Source organism: Elephas maximus, chromosome 11, assembly GCF_024166365.1.
Source record: "Elephas maximus indicus isolate mEleMax1 chromosome 11, mEleMax1 primary haplotype, whole genome shotgun sequence".
NCBI lineage: Eukaryota > Metazoa > Chordata > Mammalia > Proboscidea > Elephantidae > Elephas > Elephas maximus.
The window spans coordinates 52,580,351-52,595,835 of NC_064829.1; positions in this window are offsets into that span (position 1 = coordinate 52,580,351).

Consider the following 15,485-nt stretch of genomic DNA (forward strand, 5'->3'; position numbering starts at 1 on the left):
TCAACACTCTCCCTTCTCAACTTTGTGTTTCCTATTACCAGCTTTCCTGTTCCCTCCTACTTTCCCGTCCCTGCCCCAGGGCTGGTGTGCAATTTTAGTCTTGTTTTGTTCCACGGGCCTGTTCAATCTTTGGCTGAAGAGTGAACCTCAGGAGTGACCTCATTACCGAGCTGAAAGGGTGTCCGGGGACCATACTCGCAGGGTTTCTCCAGTCTCTGTCAGGCCAGCAAGTCTGATCTTTCCTTTTGAGTTAGAATTTTGTTCTATATTTTTCTCCAGCTCTGTCTGCTACCCTCTTTTGTGATCTCTGCCAGAGCAGTCAGTGGTGGTAGCCAAGTGCCATCTCATTGTACTGGAGGCAGTCTGGTGGAGGCCATGGTAGATGTCATCCATTAGTCCTTTGGACTAATCTTTCCCTTGGGTCTTTAGCTTTCTTCATTCTTCCTTGTTCCCGAAGGGGTGAGACCAGTGGAGTATCTTAGATGGCCACTCATGGGCTTGTAAGACCCCAGATGCTACTCACCAAAGTAGAATGTAGAACATTTTCTTTATAAACACTGGTTTGCCAATTGAGCTAGGTGTTCCCTGAGACCATGGTCCCCACAGCTCTCAACCTAGCAATTCGGTCTCTCAGAGAGTTTGGGTGTGTCTATGGAGCTACTATGGCCCTGTCTTGTACAGGCTGTGCTGGCTTCCCCAGTATTGTGTGCTGTCTTACCCTTCACCAAAGTTACCACTTATCTATTGTCTATTAAGTGTTTTTCCCTTCCTACCCTTCCCATCCTCGTAACTATCAAAGATTGTTTCTTTTTGTACATAAACTTTTTCATGAGTTTTTACAGTAGTGATCTCATACAGTATTTGTTCTTTTGTGATTGACTTTCTTCACTCAGCATAATGTCCTCCAGATGCATCCATGTTATGTGATGCTTCACAGATTCATCATTGTTCTTTAGCGGTGTCTAATACTCCATTGTGAGTCTTTGGTTTCCTCTTTTGCTCCAGATCAGTCGAGACCAATATTTGCACCTTAGATGGTTGCTTGCAAGTTTTTCAGACTTCAGTCTTCCCATGGTTTTCTGATGTGGTCATTTAAATTTAGGAATATATTTAAAACATGTTTCTATGTATATCAACTCGAGGGCACTGGGTGGGGTTGGGATGTGAACAAATACTTAACTGCATCATTTTAATAGTTTGTGTATTCACTGAGTGGATGTGCTCTCATTATTTCCAATTTGTTTTATATATATATATAATAGTATATATATAAATATGTATATTTGCCCTGGTGGAACATTGGTTAAGAATTCGGTTGCTAACCAAAAGGCTGGCAGTTTGAATCCACTAACTGCTTCTTGGAAACCCTGTGTGGCACTTCTACTCTGTCCTATAGGGTCAATGGCAACATGTTTGGTTTTTTTCTTTTTTTTTTCTGGTATATACATATTTTTTTTTAAAAAACTGAGATAAAAATCCTTATACTTACGTATTGTCATATTTGATTATTTGTTATATTTAGAAATGTAATTACCGCTTCATAGAATATTCTCATTTAAAAGCTTTTGCTACACTTGATTAAATTGCCTCTAGAAATATTTCATTTCATATTTTCAACAAGAGGGTACGTACGGTACATGCCATTTTATTGCAACCACATTAACGACATTTCTTTTGGGTAGATTGTTTTCATGTGAGTTTCTCTGATTGCTATTATTAATAAGGATGTTGAATATTTTAATAGTCTCTAAAAATGTGTAGTTCCTTTGTCAGTTTCCCTTTTCTGTACTTATGTCTATTTTTTCCTATTGGCTAGAAAAACTTTCTTTCATTAACGACATAGACAATTTGTCAATTGTACATGATGTAAATATTTTTCCTATTGTTTTGTCTTTTAACTTTATAGTGTTTTTATTCTATACAAAAAAAAAAAAAGTTTTGGAGTCAAATCAGTAATTCTCCTTTTATATGGTCTAACTTTAAGAGTCAAGCTTAAAGGTCTTATGTAACTCCAAGACTACATGACTATCAATTTATATTTTCTTCTTGTAATTTTATGTTTACTTTTAGTCTTAAAATTTTTAACCCTTTGGTAACTCATGGGACATACAGTATCCCAACAATTTTTTATGTCTCTGGAGTTCTTTGGGAAGGAGGTAGCCAGATTTTAACACATTTAGCCTCAAGGTGGGAGCCTTGTGACATACATGAAACTCAAGAACCCTGAGTTAGAACTTCATTTTTTTTTTGCAGATTGAGCATTGTCTTAGGTGATGCCTCCTGGATGTCCAAATTTTCTTAATTTTTGACAGGTTTGCCTTTATTTCTTTGAGATAAGCCTCCTCACTATGTTTTCCAGTCACTATGTTCTTGTGAGAATGCACTAATTGTGAGAATAAGCTATTCTTAGTCTTCATTCAATCACATTGGCCATTTTCTCCTTGACGCCCAATCACTGCTTTCACATATAGCAGATGGTACTCACGGCTGTGGGCAGTTCTGCAGTATTCCAGAGCAGCTCTTCCTGCTTCCCAGCTGTTAGTACTGTTTTTGTTATAATGAAGAATACAGAGTAGTAGTAATTTTCCTGAGATTCAAATTCCTTTAATTTATTTAGCTTGTCAGTATTGCTTTTGTAGTAATGAAGAATCCATTACAGTGGTCATTTTCCTGAGGTAAAAAATCCCTTGGTTTTATTTATTTGGGCTGTAAGTGTTTCTTTGTAGTAGAGTGTATTGTACCACATTCTGAAAAGTTTCATGAAGAATAATAAAAAGTCTAAGAAGAAGACCAGAATAAAATGTATGTGCAGTCATTGTCAGATGCCTTCATATTTTACCTCACATTTTGCAAAATTTCAAGAAATAAAACAAAATCCACTAAAAAAAAAAAAAAAATGATTTTATCATTGACTCATCAGTAGGATTTACTACATCCATGTTCCACTGGGACATATTTGATCCCAGATAATGGGTATCAAAATCCATAACTCATAAGGAAAATTATGAATTGGTCCTTTAATCAGCATGCCTTCCATTAGTGAGAAATATGGTATCAACCAAAGATTCAAAGGACAAAATAATTGGGTAACCTTAATCGTAGGAAGGGAAAGCACCAAGAGAGCTCCAGAGATCCAAGAATGGAGAGCACCTTAGACTCACCATCACATGGTTTGGTTTTAATCACCTTCTGTCTTTCTACATACATGGCACATGTAAGTTATATGGTTTGTTTTATTTTGCTTTTTATTAAACCATAACATATATACAAACTATGTAAAAACAACAACAGAAAGCCCTTAAGTAGCTTAATTACTTGCCAAGAAATATACACTTGGATAATCACCCAGGTCAAGAGAGTATATTGCTTAGCACCCCTCAAACTCCCTTTCTGGCTCTCGCAATTTTTTTTTTCAAAGGTGATAATACTGACTTCTAACACTCTAGTTTGATTCTGCTGGTTCTTTAATATCAGTGGAATTATATATCATATATTCTTTTTTATCTGGCTTCTTTGGTTCACTGTTTGCTAAGTGTGTAGCTGTAGTTATTATTTTTTTTAAATATAGTATTCTGTTGTATGAATATATATTTTTTTATTATTTTTTATCATTTCCCTCCTACAGTTGACAAACATTTATGATGTTGCTGTTTATCTCTTAAGATTAATGTTAAGAACATTCTTGTGCCTGTTTCTTTTTGCATATCACATCTCTGTTAGGTACATATCTAGGAAGAGAATCATTGCGGCATGGTGTATGTATATTTTCAATTCTAACAAACAATGCCAATATTTTTCCAAAGTGATTTTAACAGTTTACACATCTACCAAAACTGCATCTGAGATTCTCTTGGTCCACATCCAGAGAAGCACTTGATAGTGTGAATCTTTTTAATTTTGGTCTTTTCAGAGGATACATAGTGACATCTCATTGTGGGTTTAACTACATTTCCCTAATTATTCATATAATGGATTACTATTTCATAGATTGACTGGCTATTTGAATATTTTCATTTGGATATCCTCTTTTGTGAAATACCTGACAAATGCCTTGCCTATGTTAATATTTGATTATCTGACATTTTTCTTCATTACTTGCATGGCTGTTTCACCTATTCCAGATATGGGCTTTTTTTTTTTTTTGCTCTATGTGCGTGCTGCAAATATGTGCCTTTTAATAATTTTCCTTTCACTCTCAATGGTATCTTTTAAGTAACAAATTTCTTAATTTTAACATAGCCAAGTTTGTCGATACTTTGTATTGTTTTCTTTGTCCTGGTTAAGAAGACATCTTATATCCCAAACTAATGAAGAAACTGTGTTCTAGAAACTCTAAAGTTTTGCCTTTCACATATGCACCTTTAATATTCTTGGGCTTTTGGTCAATTGTGTGAAAAAGGGATCAAGTGCTTATTTGTTTACTGATATCCAATTGATAGTAATAACTTCTCTTGCCAAGTCCCTGTTCCTCTGGTGCAATTATAAAATGGTGCTGTTTCACTCAAATTGTTCCAATTTCGACAACAAATTATATAATTGCCCTCCAATTGATCAAGCAACATTTATTTTAAAATATAAGCATTAAATCATTATTCAGAAATAAATTTCATTTTAAATCCAATATCCATATATACATGGTTCTATTCTTGGACCCTCTATTCTATTCAGAGGCATAATTATCAATCATAGTACCAATGTCAAAATGTTTTCAAATCTGTATAATATCTGGTATAACAGATCAGTATTTTCTCCCACTTTGTACTTCTTCAAAAGTGACTACCATTTTTTTTCCTTCATTTCCATATAAATGTACAATATAATTTCTCAATTAAAAATGTTCTGATTTTAATTGGGATTGCATTGAATCTACAAATATGTTTGCATAATCTAACTCATGAGTAATATTTATCAATTTAAGTTTTCTTTTTAAAATTTTTTCTAAATGGCACTTTAAAGTATTATGTGTAGATGTTTTCTCCATCGTTCATTAGTTTTATTAGCAAATATTTTTTACATTTGATACTACTTAAGCTGGTATTATCAATTTAATTTCATTAATTGTTTTTAGTATAAAGAAATAAAATTGATTTTTATCTAGTAACTTTACCAGGCAGCAACCTCATTAAACTAATTTATTATTTCTAATAAATAATCTGCAGATTCTTTTGGATATCCTAAGGATACAACCATATTGTATGATAACACTATAATTATTTCCAATTCTTGCAATATTTATTTCTTTTTATTGTCACATTCCATGGCCTAGACCTTCTAGTATAATGTTAAATAGAAAGTAATAGTGAGAATATTTGTCTTCTTCCTAATCTTACAGGAAAATATTTCAATATTTCATCACTGAGCATAATGTGAGCTATAGTTTTTTTTACATACCCATTATGAGATTAAAGCGGCTCCCTTCTAATCAGAGTTTAGTAAACATTATAAATGAATGTTAATTTTATCAAATTCCTTGCCTCATCTATTAGACAATAATATGATTTTTCTCTTTTATTTGATTAACATAATGAACTACATTGACTAATGGCAGGAGACACTCTCATCTTCATAGAGGATGCAAGACACCAAAGGAGAAGACTAAGCAAGTAAGCAATTGGCTGCCACAACTCCAGAGGTGCCAAACATAGAGAATGAGATTTAGTAGTAAGGAGCAAGACAGTTAATCACTCAGAGCCGAGCAAACAGAAAGAACATTGCACGGCAGGGCTGGTTCTTCTGACTTCAAGTCCCACTGTGAGATTTGGCCATCCCATATGATGATCACATGCACAAAGTGTTCTGTTGTAGCAAAGGAACTGAGGGTGAAGGAGGGTCAAACACCTTTTGTAGCAAGCAGCAAACAAAGTAGTCCTACTTCTCTGAGGAGTAACCATTTGAATGGTACTCATGCCGGGTTCACCTTGACCTACTTAATTGTCTATGTGACTACAGAAAGGATTTGTAGTCAGAGCAAGATTAGGCCTTACAGGTCAGCACACTTGATGAAGACATAATAAGTGCTTGGATCCATGGTTTCTCCCAACCATGTGTTTTTTTTTTTTTTTTTGGTTGTTTGTTTTTCAAGTTAAAACAAAGAGGTTTATTAAGGGCTTAAAACAATTGCAATTGGGGAACTACATAGTCCACTGAAAATGGAACCAGGTAGTCCTGGGGCAGTTTCGTTATACAAGTATTCTTATGAGTTAAAAAGAGGAGCCAAACCATAGGGAGGGCAATTACAGGAAAATCAATGAATATTGTAATAATCACACTCTGACTGGTTACTGATTATTAATAGTACAGTTAGTTCTTCAGATAGTTTCACAGGATGGTTACATCATGGTCACAAGGCGCTTACATGTATTTTCTTGGTCTATCTGGCAAAAAGAAAAAATACCTTGCTGGCAACGGCACCCAGACAGCACTCTTCCAGAGTATGGGTATTTTGAGGGGTGCAGATAGTCACTTGGTTAAGACTCCTCAGGACATATGGTTTCACATTCTGGTTTGAACCACTGAGGAAAAACATGTTTTTCTCAAAAAATATAGCTGTTGGTCTAGAATCCGAATTAAAATTATATAGCATGGTCAGAACATTATGCCTTTGTCTCACTGACTGCACTGAGATTGTCTTTTCCTGATGCACCACCAAACTACATGAGCGAGTTCGTTTTCATCCTTGCATACAGACCTCTATGCATTTACACACACATATTTAATTTTATTTGGGTTTCATTTTACTTGGATTTACTTGGATCCACAATCAACACCCATGGAAGCAGCAATCAAGAAATCAAAAGACACGTTGCATTGGACAAATCTGCTACAAAAGATCTTAAAAACTAAAGATATCACCTTGAAGACTAAGGTGTGCCTGACCCAAGCTATGGTGTTTTCAATTGCCTCACATGCATGTGAAAGCTGGACAATGAATAAGAAAGACCGAAGAATTGATGCCTTTGAATTGTGGTGTTGGCAAAGAATATTGAATATGCCATGGACTGCCAAAAGAACAAACAAATCTGTCTTGGAAGAAGTAAAGCCAGAATGCTTCTTATGAGCAAGGGTGGTGAGACTATGTCTCACATACTTTAGACATGTTATCAGGAGGGATCAGGCCCTGGAGAAGGACATCATGCTCAGTAAAGTAGAGGGTCAGCAAAAAAGAGGATGACGCTCAACAAGATGAAATGACACAGTGGCTGTAACAATGAGCTCGAGCATAACAACAACTGTCAGAATGGAGCCAGAGTAGGCAGTGCTTTGTTCTGTCATTCATAGGGTCGCTATGAGTCAGACCAACCTGATGATGGCACTTGACAACTTAATTTTACAAAAATGAGATTATAGCATAGTTGTTGCTTTTATTGGACACCTTTGTCTCTCTTTTTTTTTTTTTTTGCTCTTTTGGAGTACCTTCTTTATATTCATATATCGCATTCCCCCACCAAGTAAACCCTAAAGTTTGTAATTTTCTTTCTCCATGTACATATAAATGTATGCTAATATATTGTTCTGGGGTAAAATCACCATAAAATTATAGTAAAGCAAAAAGGAAGGTTTTATTTGGCATAAGTTCAAAAAGGCGAAAGTAGGAAATGGACAAGCATGGGACCAGAGCTATATCTGTCTGACTGAGTCCAAGGAATATTCCAGAATAAGCAAAGTGGGAAAACCAACAAACATGTTGTTAGAGCCATGTTTGTCTGAGCCTGAGGAATGTTACTGAATCATCAGTATATAACCAAAAAAAAACCAAACCCAGTGCCGTCGAGTCACTTCCAACTCGTAGCTACCCCATAGGACAGAGTAGAACTGCCCCATAGAGTTTCCAAGGAGTGCCTGGTGGATTTGAACTGCCGACCCTTTGGTTAGCAGCCATAGCACTTAACCACTATGCCACCAGGGTTTCCCATCAGTATATATTAACATTATAAATGTGTAAAATCATTGAAAGCTTCACTTTTTCACAGATTAGCTAAATGCTAAGTCATTGTGATTCTACATTTTAAAGTGTCTTTCTTAACAATAATTGGTACAAGTTTCAATAACAACAGTCAGAAGGGTCTTCATTGGTCCAACGAATCTTACTATTCACTAAATGCTAATAAAAAATAAGAGGAGAGTGGAAGGTATGTGGGGTTTTTTTGTGCTGTTTATGATTTGTTTATGTGAAATGTTCCCTAAAAGATGTTTTTCCAGATTTGTTCTAGCTATTGTCTTTATACCTCAGGGCTCAGTTAATGAGTTCTTGTGTGTCCTTGTGAGTCTAGCTCCAGCTGGGTCACATTCTTTATGCTCAAGTACAGGGAATAATGGCTCCAATATTATCTCCTAAATCATTCCCTCCTCTTGATTGGAGACTGGAGATAACACATGGATGATCAACACGTGGACTTGGTCAGGCTATTAGATGGCAGCCATAGCAGGCTTTTTAAACTCATGGTGCTAGTTTTCCACTGGTTACCATCTAGTTCTTCATCAGGATCTTAAGAAAGAGTGAGGTTCTCATCAATCTCATTGTTGAAATGAGCACACTCGATGTACATCAACATTTTAGCCCAAGGCTTCTTTTGCCTTTTAAGTGTTTAAGACAATAGGAGATGAGTTTTATTAAGTCTAATACTATCAGGACGCGGACTAAGAATACTACTATTCCTTGCAACAGTGATCTAGCACATGTACTTATTCTTGATGATAATCAAACAAATCTGGTGTTTACGAGGGTGTTATTAGTATGTAACAAAGTGGCTTGCTGTCTAATTCTGTGTATATACTCTTCTACTTCTCCTGAGTTATTTATCCAAATACAACAAGAGATATTTGCTGCAGTACAGACTACACTTTCTAGGGCTAATAAGAAATCTAAGGCTATTCTGTTATCTCATGCCACCTTGGTTTAATGAGGTCAGAGATCACTGCTGTGTTTCCATCCCATTAGCAACTTCATCTGCTATTTGTCCCACAGTGATTGAAAAATTTCTTAAAGATTTTTCCAATTCAACTATTACCATAAGTAGGAATTAAAGCTCTTAGAAATGACCAACCCCACCCTGAGTGTTGGACCCATGAGCAATCTTCTGAATCTTGTGTTACAATGTGTAACAAATTAACATTACCTTTCCAATATTTACTGGTAACATTGCTATGAATACCTAAAGGTAATCCTAAAGTTACCAAAATGCATTGCTAACTCATTTGCCAGGAATCTAAACAAGAGATTGCCTATGCAAACTCACTGTCAGTTGGAAAGGGATCATCTAAATGAGTGTAGTTGGATCCACCAACTTAGACAAAAATATATTTAAATACAATGATTAAACTTATTTTTAAAGAGCTTCAGATAAAATACATAATAATTTTTGAGATATAACACCATATAGTCAGGGTACACCAAGAATATACCAAGATTATCAAGCCTCTAAATACCTGAACAAGTAATAAAAAAAAAAAAAAAACTTAACGGGTAAACAATATGTATTCCCCAGTGAAATCATTGGCTTTGATGATGCTTGATTCAAAAAAAGAAAATTACAACCAAGTTAGCAATTAAAAAATAATAAAATTATGACATAATATTATGTATTTGTTGTCTAATATTAGGCAAAAACATGAGGAAATACTAACATATTAAATAAAACTTTTTTTACCATTTTTCCTTTATAATTTTTTTTTATGGCTTTCCATGAAGTTTGAAAGTTCTCAGGAGTTTGTTATAGGCCACTGAGAAACAATACTTCAATTATTTAACTAAAGATCTTAAAGGTAGAAACCTTAGCTTTTTTTTTTTTTTTTTAAAGCCACATTCTAATGAGAGGCCAAACCTTTGCCTTCGAGGCAGATTACACAAAGAATAAATTAACCCTTCAACTCAGTAATCAAATAAAATTTTGTTATTTAACAGCAAGAAAAAAATCTTTTTTTATATGCTATTTAACATTAAAAAAAGAGCTCCTAAAAATCTCATAAATTAAACAATTAAACTTTAGTCAGACAGATAAAGCTTTTGACCATATCAAATAATTTTTTTAATAAACCTCTTAAACATTCTTTGTTGCATATCTCTTATAGTAAAAAAAAAAAAAAATTTTCTTTTTTTAAAAACACACCTTTAAATGGCAAAAAATGAATGCGCTCATTAGCAGACATATATATATATATATCCTTTCTCTGTGGCATAAAAAGCAAAAGTATATAAACTTAAATACATTCTGAGGAATATTTATTTACTTGATTTAATTAGTAAGTTACCTAAAAGGTCTCAGAAATTATTTTAAGCCTGTGTACCATAAAACATGACTGTTGAAACAAAGTTTGTTTAAATATTGTTTTCATTCAACTTTTACTGTTTCCCATATTTTCCTCAATCTAATTTTAGCCTTTAAAGATTTTATCAGCTGGCTTTAGAAATCAACAAGTTTCTTTTAAACTGACCAATTAATTGATATGGATGTAATCTAAAGTCTCTGGCTAGGGTTGGAAACATTTTCCCAGGCCATTTCAGGTATTTCATTGTCATTTCTATTTTTTGGTTTCTTAAAGTTCCCCTATAATAGAGAGAATGTGTTTACACTTCTTGTATGATTGGTACCCATCCAATTTCTGATAACTACAGCATAACAGCATTTTTTCTTATTTTCTTTCGTGTTAAAAAGGTCTCCACCTAATTGGAAGGGATCCTTCAAAAGCTACCCTTGAGCTATACGAAACTCTGACAATGCTCTAGGCCAGAAGCAAGCTCTCAGGACAAAATGAGAGAGAAAGACCACCCAAACTCACTGGTCAACACCACACAAAACAACAATATGGGGATCCTAGTTTCTTAAAGTATATATAGGAATATTTGGTAAGATTGACTCAATTCAATAGAAAAAACAAATTCTAGATAAAACTTATTAACTTGCCAGAGCCTCAGATGGAGGAATATTAGGCCTTTTGACAAAATCTGAGCATCAAACAAAAATTCCCCCAAAAGGAAAAGACAACACAAATGGAAGCTCACTTTCCCAAAGTGGTCACTGAAATTCCAAAATACTTGTAGTATATTCAGTTTATAGTGTTTCTAAATATGAACCTCAAACCAGTATCTTGGTAGCGGGGGGCGGGGGGGGCAGGCAGGAATCCTGGCTCATTTATTAATAATGTTAAGCATAAGGTTCAAGTTTTTTGTTTCCTTCTTTTTGAACTTAATTCATTCTGCTGGCTAGAGACCTACTGTCTTATTTTAGACCTTAAATATACTAGTTTCTCCAACTTGAAATTACTTTCAAGTAGCTACTGATGATTTTAATTTTAACACTGTGATTCTTTTTTGAGAAATTATCATAAAACAGGTTCAGAACTAACACTTCTCCATGGGAATTTCATAAAACACGTCAGAAGCTATCACTTCCCACTGTAAGTTTCATAAAACTGGTCATGAGCTGCTACCTCCCCCTGTGAATTTGGCAAAATAGAGCACTATTTTCCAGGTTTTCCCTGAGTTACAAAAAGAACCCTAATGAGGAACTCCACTGGATTTGGACAGTGTTATGCTTAGACCAATGTGTCCCTTCATTGTATGATAGTTTGCTTGCAGGTGGAAGGCAGACTAGCACTCTAACCTGTCTCGCTCGCAACCACCTTATCCTGTCAATGGGAGTCTTTAACGTTCATGGTGAGCACTGGCAACCACGCAAATGGCTTTTACTAGTCAACCTGTGTCATATTTTTCAGCTTATCATGACCCAGAGATCTTTGAAAATAGAATTACCTCTTTAATGTTTCAAATGCCTGAATCCAGACACTAAATTGCAGTTCACCAAAAGAGTTACTAGATATCACTATTAACTAAATGATCAAGAAAGGTGCTCCTCAATCAAATAACCAGCTTTTTAAAACAATATATACTGAACAAAACTTTAGAAAATACAAGAAAGAAAACAAAAGAGAATAAGCGAAGTCTTATTTTCCAAGAGCATTTACCCCATCGTTGTCGAAGTGATATGGAATGTGAATGAATGGATTTCAGAAGATAGGACCTCTCTTTGCCTGCTTCTGCTCCGCAGTCTAGGTCGCCTCCAGTTGGACTGGATTCATAGCTTCAGAAACCGCTGCAACAACTATACCATTAACTGTTGTAGGGTAAAAGTGTAGTAAAGCTAACAGAAAGATTTTATTTGGCATATTTTCAAAAAAGCAAAAGTAGGAAATGGACAAACATGCTGCCAGAGCTATGTCTGCCTGAGTCCAAGGAACATTACAGAATAAGCAAAAGTGGGAAAATCAACAAGCATGCTGTCAGATGTCTTTGAGTCCCAATTTTTTGTTTGTTTGCTTGTATGTTTTGTTTTATTCCAATTTGACAATATGACTCTTTTTGGGGAGAATATTAGTTATTTACATTTAATGTAACTTTGGTACTTAGACCAAGAGGCAGTACTTTGAACACAACAAGGGGATACTGCATGGCTTAAAGTCATAAAAGGTGTGCATCAGAGTTGCATTCTTTCACCATAGTTATTCGATTTGAACGCTGAATAATCTGAGAAACTGGATGAAAAGAACGCTGGATGATAAGAATGCGGCATCCGGATTAGAGGAAGACTCATTAACAACCTGTGATATGCAGAAGACACAACCATGCTTGCTGAAAGTGAAGAGGGCTTGAAGCACTTACTGATGAAGATCAAAGACCACAGCCTTCAATATGGATTACACCTCAACATAAAGAAAACAAAAATCCTTACAACTGGACCGATAAGCAACATCATGACAAATGGAGAAAAGATTGAAGTTGTCCAGGATTTTGAAGTTGTTGGGTCCATAATCAACACCCATGGAATTATAAGTCAAGAAATCAAATAACACATTGCATTGGGCAAATCTGCTGCAAAAGATCTCTTTAAAGTGTTAAAAAGCAAAGATGTTGCTTTAAGGACTAAGGTGCACCTGACACAAGCCATGGTATTTTCAATCACCTCATACGCATGTAAAAGCTGGGCAATGAATAAGGAAGAGCAAAGAAAAAATTGACACCTTTGAGTTAGGGTGTTGGTGAAGAATATTGTACATACCATGGACTGCCAGAAGAACAAACAAATCCGTCTTGGAAGAAGTACAGCCAGAATGCTCATTAGAAGCAAAAATGATGAAACTTCGTGTCACATACTTTGGGCATGTGATCAGAAGGGACCAGTCCCTGGAGAAGGACATCTGCTTGGTAAAGTAGAGGGTGAGTGAAAAAGAGGAAGACCCTTAACAAGATGGATTGACACAGTGGCTGCAACAACGGGCTCAAACATAGCAACAATCATGAGGATGGTGAAGACCTGGGTAGTGTTTCCTTCTGTTGTACATAGGGTTGCTATGGGTCACAATTGATTTAACCATTTCAGTAGTTATCCTAGAGCTGTTTTTTTTTTTTTTTTTTTGAATCTTTGGTTCATTTCGGTTGAATATAAATTAATATTTTTACCACTTGCCTGATGCTGCTAGAATTTCAGAGATTTTTTCTCCATTTCACCACCTCCAAATAATTGTTACTGTTGCTATGTATTTTAGTTCTGTTTGTCTTTTAATACTCCCAACACATTTTGTTTTATTCATATTCAGTTTTATTCACTCGTATTGTTAATATTTCCATTAGTCTTCATTTTTCCCTGCATTTCCTTATTTTTTTTTTCTGGAACTGTTTTCCTTCTGACCAAAGAAGTTTCTTAAGTAGCCTTTTTATTTTATTTTTTTAAGTGTTGGCTTTCTTCAGACAAGTTTCCTCACTGTTTGTGTGAACAAGTCTTTATTTCACCTTTGTTTCTGAATGATATTTTTACTGGGTATAGAAGTCCAATTTAGCTGTGTTTTCCTTTAACCCTTTAGAGAATTTTGTTTTCTTTTTTCTTGTTGTTTTATCTTTCCTTTGTCTTCTATTTTTCTCTTACAAAGTCAATTTTTAGTCTTACTTGTGGCCCCCTTGATGGTAATGTGTTTTTTCCTCATATTAATTTTAAAATGTTGTTTTTTGTCCTTTAGCAGTTTAACTGTGATTTACTTAGGTGCCGTTACCCTCTGTAGTTAACCTGCTTGGTTTTCATTAAGTTTTTTTGTTGACATTTTTCATTATGTTTGGAAAAATATATATATATTTGACAGTATCTTTTCAAATACACATTCTGTTCCATTGTCATTTCTCCTTCTGAGAAACCAATTACTTATATATTAGAATTTTTGAGTGCACTCCATGTTGTTTTCAAATCTCTTTGTTGTTTTCTACTTTTTTCCTCTCTCTTTACTTTAGTATTTTCTATTGACCTGTCTAATCCTATCTTCTGTTGTGTTCAATCTGTCATTAAACCCAGCTACTAAGTTCTTAATTTCAGATAGCTTATGTTTTATTCCTATAATATCCATTTAATTTCTACTGACAGACTCCAATTTGCTGCTGAAATCCTTCACCTTTTTAATCTGTACATTTTATTCTCTACATTAACTGTAGTTATTTTTAAAAGTTCTTTAAGGCTAGCTCTTGCATCTAGATTATCTGTGGTTTAGTAATTATTTTACACTTTTGATCTTTATTTTTGGCCATGTGGTTTTCATATATCTAGTACTTTTTATTGTATTCTGTTTATTTTTATAAAAAGAACCATTGATATGACAGATGAAATTATCGCCCATCAGTGAGATTTCACCTTTTGTTCCATCAAACATATAGGTTGGGGGTGCTGATCATCTAATCCATCAAGGTCTAAACTTCTCAGAAATTGATTGCAGCTTTATTAAACCTTAATCTACCTCTGATGCCCTGTTCTTATTGCATTATCCTCAAGGGCTTTCAATCCAATATCTGGCAGATCTTTACTTCCTCAGCACTGAAAGAATGTGAGATATTCAGTTCTATATTTTAGAGTTTTCTGCTAGTACCTTTGGTTTCCTAACATAAACAACTTCAAAGTTTGGTAAAAACTTCGATAGTATCTTTTATTTTGTTTTATTTTTTTAGTCTGTGGTTTCTTACATTCCAATTGATCCTTCCAGCCTTGCTTCTATTTCAAGATCTCTACTATTATCTCTGCCTCCAGCAAGAAATATTCTGCCAAGGTCAAACCTGCATTGTCAGCTTCCAGAGTCAGTAAATGTCCCCAGGTGAAAAGTGAAAGTATATCCTCCTCAATTTTAATTTGCATCTCCCTCTAGGGTTTTCATTTCTTGCTTGTTTTGATTTCATTATCTCTCTGTTGATCTTTTTATTCTGAGCACTGTGATACTACATATTTCACTCTGCCTTTGAGATGCTTTTAGGTAATTTTTTTGAGAAAAAATATAATATATATAGCTTATATATATATGATTTACTTTCCATACATATAGTATTATTAAATATATGTAATTGAAGAAAAAATATATATCCATAAAACAGCCCCAATCTTAAGTGTGCACATCAATGAACTTTTACATATGTATATACTTCAGCAACCAAAATATACATCAATATGTAGAGCATGTCTAGT